This window comes from Cydia amplana, chromosome 24 (genome assembly GCF_948474715.1).
Source record: "Cydia amplana chromosome 24, ilCydAmpl1.1, whole genome shotgun sequence".
In the NCBI taxonomy this organism is placed as follows: Eukaryota; Metazoa; Arthropoda; class Insecta; order Lepidoptera; family Tortricidae; genus Cydia; species Cydia amplana.
Genome location: NC_086092.1, coordinates 5,847,983 through 5,856,184, shown reverse-complemented (window position 1 = coordinate 5,856,184; position 8,202 = coordinate 5,847,983).

Below are 8,202 nucleotides of genomic sequence, written 5' to 3'. Positions count from 1 at the left end.
AATAATGTTAAAATCGAGACAGCGTAAGACAATCACGTGACCGTAAGATTTAGATGGCATTTAAATCAATAAAGAAAAACTCAATGACATTACATGAAAAACTGTTACATGTACCTAATGTCATTGAGTTTTTCTTTAATGATTTAAATGCCATCTAGTGAGTTTCGCTCCATCTGGTATTAATATAACTCGAGTACTAACAGTGATGTGCTTAGGGGTTTCAAATAATTGACGCGAACGCTAGATGGCGTTAACCTCAATTGCACATAGTGATTGCACTAGTCATCGAGTTTTCACTTCTGCCGGCACTCCCTGAGTGCAACCCGTTGTTTTTTTTTTCTTTATTTTAAGTATAAATAAGTTTCACTGAGCCCTTTGAACTTCAAAGTATTCGGAACTTTCGGTGTGCAGTTCCGACTCACACTTGGCTGTTTTTTTGTCATCGACCGTTTTGCCTTTGAGTAATTGGATTAGGTTCGAGTACGTTGTCCACGCTGTAAACTGACAATGAATTATAAACCTTATTGTAAGGACATAAGGTCGCACGATAATAAGTATAAGGGCTGATTTAGACGACGCGCGAACTCGCATGGGAGTTTCATCACATTGCGGGTTTTGATCGGTCGGTTGAATTGGACGTAACCAACAGTCCGCAATTAGGGATTGCAATCCAGTCCGGCAGATCCGGTAATCCGGCCGGATCCGGTACATTTTTCAAGCTACCGGATCCGGCAAATTTCACCGGATCCGGTCTCGGATCCGGTAAAAGGAATAAAAGCGCTAAAATATAAAATTACAGCTTAAAACACTGCTAAAATTTAAAAATTCTCGCCAATATTCGAACGTAATTGTATTTTAATGCTCCCCTCCCCGCGTTCCCGCTCGCAAACAGCAACACAACAACTTGTTTGTTAGTTGACGCCAGTCTTCTACCGACGAAATATGTGTCGTCGTAGTGTTGGTTGAGATTCCCGTGCACCGTAAGTAAGTACTGAATTGTTTTATATTTAATTAATTGTGTTGTTACATGATAATATAACGTACATGTTGTTTCGTTTAATTTAGTACAAACCATTGTAGCCCAGTTAAATAAGTGTTAACTGCATTTAAAATAGAATGAAGAAATATTTATAAGACTTCATTCAGCAGTCAAGTTAAATGATTTGTCGAATTTAAAGTAAATAGAATATGTTATTTTGTTATTATTATGCTACTAAATAAAGCGAAGAATTGAAAGCACCTTTTTGTGGGATTTGTGGGGCTATAGATATTTTAAGAGAGAAAGAAGATCTTAATTTGTGCGACTGATTATTGTAATAAGACTTAGTGGTTACGTAATAAAAACATTGATTTTTGAAACCTCAAACTGTCGTTTTATTAACCCATTAGAAAAATATCCTTCACTGCTGCTTAACGCTAACAAACATAATAATTAAAAACGTGACTGGACGAAATTTTCATCCGCAATACCAATCCGGCCGGATCCGGCCGGATTAAAAATCAGACCGGATTGCAATCCATAGCCGCAATGTAACTAAAATCGCATGCGAGTTCGCGCGCCGTCTAAGTCAGCCCTAAGGGTGTTGCTGTTGTACTCATGATATTTATAATGATAGTTTAAGTCCCGGGGAAGGCCATAGGGTAGTTTTTATCCCAGAAATCACCCTTCAAAGGGGTGAAAAGGGGGGTGGAAGTTTGTATGGGGAATTGATAAAAAGCAGATTGCGTCAAAATAAGCTACTCAAATTACTAACCCCACGCAGACAAAGTTGCGGGGAAAAGCTAGTACATATTATATAAAACAAAGTCCCCTGCCGCGTCTGTCTGTCTGTATGTTCGCGATTAACTCAAAAACTACTAAACGGAATTTCATGCGGTTTTCACCTACCGATAGAGTGATTCTTGAGGAAGGTTTAAATGTATAATTTGTAAAGGTTTTGTGTAAATTAGTTGAACTACCCGTGCGAAGCCGGGGCGGGACGCTAGTTGTTGAAATAAAATTAAATGATATGTATTTATTTGTCAGAATATGGTACATTACATTGATGTGACCTTAAATTAGAATTAATGGAAGTTCCATCATATTATACCGTGAAGTCGGTGTACAAATCACTACATAGTATAAAACAAAGTCGCTTCCCGCTGTCTGTCCCTATGTATGCTTAGATCCTTAAAACTACGCAACGGATTTTGATGCGGTTTTTTTAATAGATAGAGTAATTCAAGGGGAAGGTTTATGTATAATTTGTTAACCCGTGCGAAGCCAAGGCGGGTCGTGTTATGGTATATGTTAAGAGAATAAAAGCGTGTCAAGGTAATTTTGAACACCTCGCCCGCTTAGCAACTTCTGCTGCTGACTGTAATGAGCAGGTTGGAGCAAAATAAGTAAGTTTAAACACAAGGTTGCATATTGATGACGATGATGGTTACCTTGAATAGGTATTAATAAATAGTAAGTTTTATTCATTTTAAAGGTAAACAGAGATACATTGGGCATTTTAAAACACTGTAGGTAAACACTAGAATACTACGCACACATATAAAATTAATCTTATAGACGCTAATACACATAAACAACTAATCTGCCTTTTCATGTAGATAAGTATGCTCAGAAAATGGAGTCCCTTTTGTTTCTCATAAAGTTTTAAGTCATAATGTATTATTTGCCATATTATCATTTGTCGTAAAACTGAAAAACTCAAATCTTGCAAGCTACATTAGTGATTAGACCCACTTCCCATTGTTGAAACTTCACATACCTACATATGTAAGTTGGGTGATAATGCAATATTATGGTACCATCGAGCTGATCTGATGATGGACTCAGGAAGTCGCCATAGGAACTCTGTGATTAAACAACGCAACATAATTTTACTTGGGATTCTTAGAATTTTCTCGATGAGTTTTCATTGAGGTATATATATACAAGAGACGACATCTCGAACAAAATGTTTCCGCACCTCAGAGAAGTGCATGCACTTCTTTGCTTTTAGTACGTCACCGACCACTGACGAGATGCCATTGCCACACATGTACAGAAAACTAAAAAAAAAAAATATTAAAAAATGCCTTCGTGCGTGTTAAAAAGTTGCAACAATAGCACAAGAAAATATAATAAAAGGGATGGAATAACATTTCACCGGTAAGCAATGGAATAACTGTTGATTTACTATTGTTTAGTTTTCAAAGTAAATGTTTGGTCGTAGAAAAAGTATTGTATGCAACGTTGTTTAACTGAGTCAAAAAATACTCGTGGCGTCTTTATTTTAACAATTTTCATGAATGCATGCATGCACTTCTCTGAGGTGCGGAAACATTTTGTTCGAGATGTCGTCTCTTGTTATATACATCAATGTGAGTTTTAGTTGCCGGTAGGTGTTTTTTTGTTATATAACTTTTTTTTGGTACCTACTTATATTTTTTAAAACAACTACTGCTGTAAAATCCAGCATGGCTGCTTTGCAATGCAAATTGCAGCATAAATTGGAATTTAACCTGAAGGTGTTCGCTAGATTGTCGAAATGGAGATTAAGTATGAAAATTATATTGAATTTATCATATTACAATCATTCTGTATAAAAAGATACGTGCGGAACGTGTCACAAAGAAATACATTCACTTCATAATTACAGATAATCAGATTGAGTATGTGACTGACGTAGGTAGGTACGTAGGTATTTGGGTCTAGGTAAGATCACATGTATTTAACAGTTAAGAATTGTTAAGAATCGAACCTTACCGTAAAATATGCTAACAGTTTTTATATATGAAAACTACCTATATCAAACCCTCAGTTAAGTATTACGACTATTACGACATGATCGTAGCGATGGTCTACTATAAATCAGCATATGTGGGGCATTATCTATGAAAAGGGACCTTATTGTCGATGGCGCTTACGCCGCACAGCGTCGCGCGGCATTATATTTATATCGGAGCATCGTTAATAATGGCGTAACCGCCATCGACAATAAGGTCCCTTTTCATAGATAACGTCACATATATCAAAATACCTACCAAAAGATAATGATTTTGATTTTATTATGTATTTTGCCATTGACGACCGGTCTGTCCTAGATGCAGTGACCCTGCCTATGAAGCCGATGGTCCTGGGTTCAGTCCCGGTAAGGGCATTTATTTGGGTTATCAGATATTTGTTCCCGACTCATGAGTATTTTCTATGTAAGTATTTTTATATTATATACATCGTTGTCTGAGTATCCACAATTAACACAAGCCATCTTGAGCTTTAAGGATGACTCACGTTAGACCGGGCCGAACGGGCCGTATCCGGGCCGGAGCTTCCGGCGCTTACTTTTCTATGACAGATGACCGGTGATCACGTGATGCTTTCCATAGAAAACGAAGCCCCGGAAGCTCCGGCCCGGACACGGCCCGTCTAAAGGGGCCCACTGATTAACAGTCCACCGGACGGTATCGGCCTGTCAGTTGTTCGGAACTGTCAACTTTTTGTTCTAACTGACAGGCCGATATCGTCCGGCGGACTGTTAATCAGTGGGCCCCCTAACGTGAGTCATTCTCTGAGTCTTGGTTAATTTGTGTAAGAATGTTCTTATCACTACATAGTATAAAACAAAGTCGCTTCCCGCTGTCTGTCTATCTGTCTGTATGCTTAGATCTTTAAAACTACGCAACGGATTTTGATGCGTTTTTTTTAATAGATAGAGTGATTCCAGAGGAAGGTTTATGTATAATTTGTTAACCCGTGCGAAGCCGGGGCGGGTCACTAGTTTACTTATAATTATAACTTACAGCATTCCAAATAGTCCCATACGCCCACGCGTAAGTCATCATCATCAATATCATAGGTTCCTTCAGCTGTTCTTCAGTAATATTCCAATACATAATCACACCATATACACTTATCACCCAAAAATGTACACAAAACGCCAAATGAAACAAAGTCTTAAAAATTGCCAAAACTATTTTCTTAATATCAGAGATTTCTGTGTATTCCGCCATTATATATTTAAATAGTAAATTTAATTACACTTAGGTATAACCTGATGGTCGTATAACGACTAGTAATGTCAAACTATAAAGCTTAGGTCCAGTATCAACAATACATTACACACACATACACACTGCACACAATACACTATACACACTTACGCACGGGCACAAAATCTACGACTATGAGATAAACCTGAGTCTAATCTAAATTAAAAATAGTTCACTCTGGTCCTTTTGCAATATGTGTCATAAAATACCGTCGTACACTATTTAATATAAACCCGACTTCAACGTAGGTACTAAAAATAATTTAAATATAATTATTATTGCTGACTTAAGTCTTCTTCTGTTCTTAAGTATTTAGGTACTAAGTGTAAGGCCTGAGTAGACGCTCGAGTTGGGCGTGCAGCGGGGCGGGGCGTGCGGCGTGCATGTTAAACAAATGCAAGCGTATAGGAGCGGCCTTAGTGCACGCTGCTCAAATTACTTGTGAGCCCGACGCCACGCTGCACGCCCGCCGAACGCTCCGCTTCGAGCGTCCACTCAGGCCTTACACTAAGTCATAATTAGGTAACGGCATTATTTAAAGTAACTAATTAATGGTAATTTTGCATGTTTTATTAATTATATTTAAAATTTGTATTGTAGATGTAAATAATTTGGATTGTATTATAGCTTTTGACCTGGTTTAGTTATTTTAACTTAAAAAAGACCATTGTTTAGGTATTGTTACTTTAATGTGTTTGTTATTTTAGAATAAGAATTGCTGTGCCCTTGCAAGGTCCATGTCACTGTACTCAATTATGTTATAACAACTTGGAAATGCAATATTAGATAAGTACAATCGTTCATTATATATTTTAAGTATTATGGTTCAGTCAGTTAAAAAAAATCTAAGATATATTCTGCAACGACTTTGGGCCCTATTCGGATTGTGTAATAGACATCTATTAGATATCTTTTAGACATAGCCAAGATACGATAACGTCGATAACGATATGTTTAAGATCTAATCAGTCAATTTTGACATTTCCGCGATTCTGGAGATACTCTTGAACGATTTCCACAAGATATTACTTAGAGATCTAATTCACATCTAATAGATATCTAACACGATCTATCGTAAAAGTGACATTGGTTGCCCGAATTGCGCTCCAAAAGAGAACTAGTTGCAATCTAAACTATAACGTATCTAGAATGTATCTAGTACGTGTCGTCTCTTGTGAATATCTTGAAGTTCGAATACGGCAGTATATCTCACGCTCGCCCGCCCCGCTGCACGCCCCGCCGAACGCTCCGCTCCGAGCGTGCACTCAGGCCTTACACTGTCATAATTAGGTATCGGCATTATTTAAAGTAGCTAATTAATGGTAATTTTGCATGTTTTATTAATTATATTTAAAATTTGTATTGTAGATGTAAATAATTTGGATTGTATTATAGCTTTTGACCTGGTTTAGTTATTTTAACTTAAAAAAGACTATTGTTTAGGTATTGTTACTTTAATATGTTTGTTATTTTAGAATAAGATTTTCTGTGCCCTTGCAGGGTCCATATCACTGTAGGTAGGTACTCAATTATATTGAAACAACTTGGAAATGCAATATTATAAATTATAATACAATTGTTCATTATACTTAAGTATTAAGGACAACTCACGTTAGAGGGACCTTATCCTTAAAGGGACCCACTGATTAACAGTCCGTGGGACGGTATCGATCGGCCGACAGGCCAGAACAAAAAGTTGACAGTTCCGAACAACTGACAGGCCGATACCGTCCGGCGGACTGTTAATCAGTGGGCCCCTTAAGGGTTCAGTCAGGTAAAAAATCTAAGATATATTCTGCAACGACTTTGATAGGACACGCTCTCTCTGCACCTGACTGTATACATATATGCATAAGTACCTAAGAGAATGAAATTTCTTTACGAAACATAATAAAAATCAAATAGAGAGTTGTGAAATTGAATCGTGATTCGTGAGTCCACATCGTGGTGGATGTCTGCGATGCCTAATTAAGCATTACCTACTGTTATTATTAATGTGTGTTGTATCCTGTATGTTGTATTGCATTATATAATACTAGCTTTTGCCCGCGACTTCGTGCGCGTAGTGTTAGTAATTTGGGTAGCTTATTTTTGATCCAATCTGCTTCTTATCGTTTTCCCGTACAAACTTCCACCCCCCTTTTCATCCCCTTAAAGGACTAAAAACTATGTCCTTCCCCGGGACTCAAACTATCTCTATACAAAATTTCATCTAAATCGGTTCAGCGGTTTAAGCGTTAAGAGGTGACAGACAGACAGACACACTTTCGCATTTATAATATTAGTATGGATTGTAGCACGGGCAATTTTCCGCAACTCGACGACTAGCGCCTATTTTGTGTGTACAAAGGTACTTGTAATTCAATTACTAAAGGTACTTGTAATTCAATTACAAGACCGATTTACCGATGTCTATTAAAATTCAAAATAAATAAACAATGATTTAACACAATCCCCAAGTTTCACACACATTCGCTACATGCAAAAACGCCTATTGTTTTTATATGAGCAATGCTTACTTGTTTGATGAAATAACGTTAGTTTTTTTAAAATATAAATTGACTAATAACCACAGATCATATTAATTTATTTAATTTAACACAAAACACATACCTATTCCATCTATAAGGTTACCTAACACTAAGCTAGGTACTTACAGAAAGTAATTACATAAGGGTTCCGATTCTGCCATTTTGATCATTACGGAACCCTAAACATAGAATCATCAAAATTCCATAGAGCAGAGCACAGACAATATAATAGACAGACACGTGATAGAAAACTGGGGTGAATAATTAAACGATTAATTCATTCGTCCGGTTATATGAATAAAAGCGCCAAGCGCGAATTTTTTTTTGGGCTTCGCAGTTTCGCCATACGGGGTAAGTTTGTCCCGAGTAGATCAATCGTGATTAACCGTTTACCAGACTAAAGTGACTGGGCCCGATTCGAACTTTAAGATTCTTCAAACAAAAACGTCACTTTTGACACTGACATATCTAATCTATATCGTATCTAAATGTTCGAATCGGGCCGTGTCAAACACAGCCGATTGACAGGAATTTTGATTGAAATTGTATCAATCGTAAATCGTACTACATCAAGAGCGGATAACGCAAAATTTTAGTTTTTATATTGACTTGTTAGACGTTTGTGGGAGAGGTCATGAGGCCATGACAC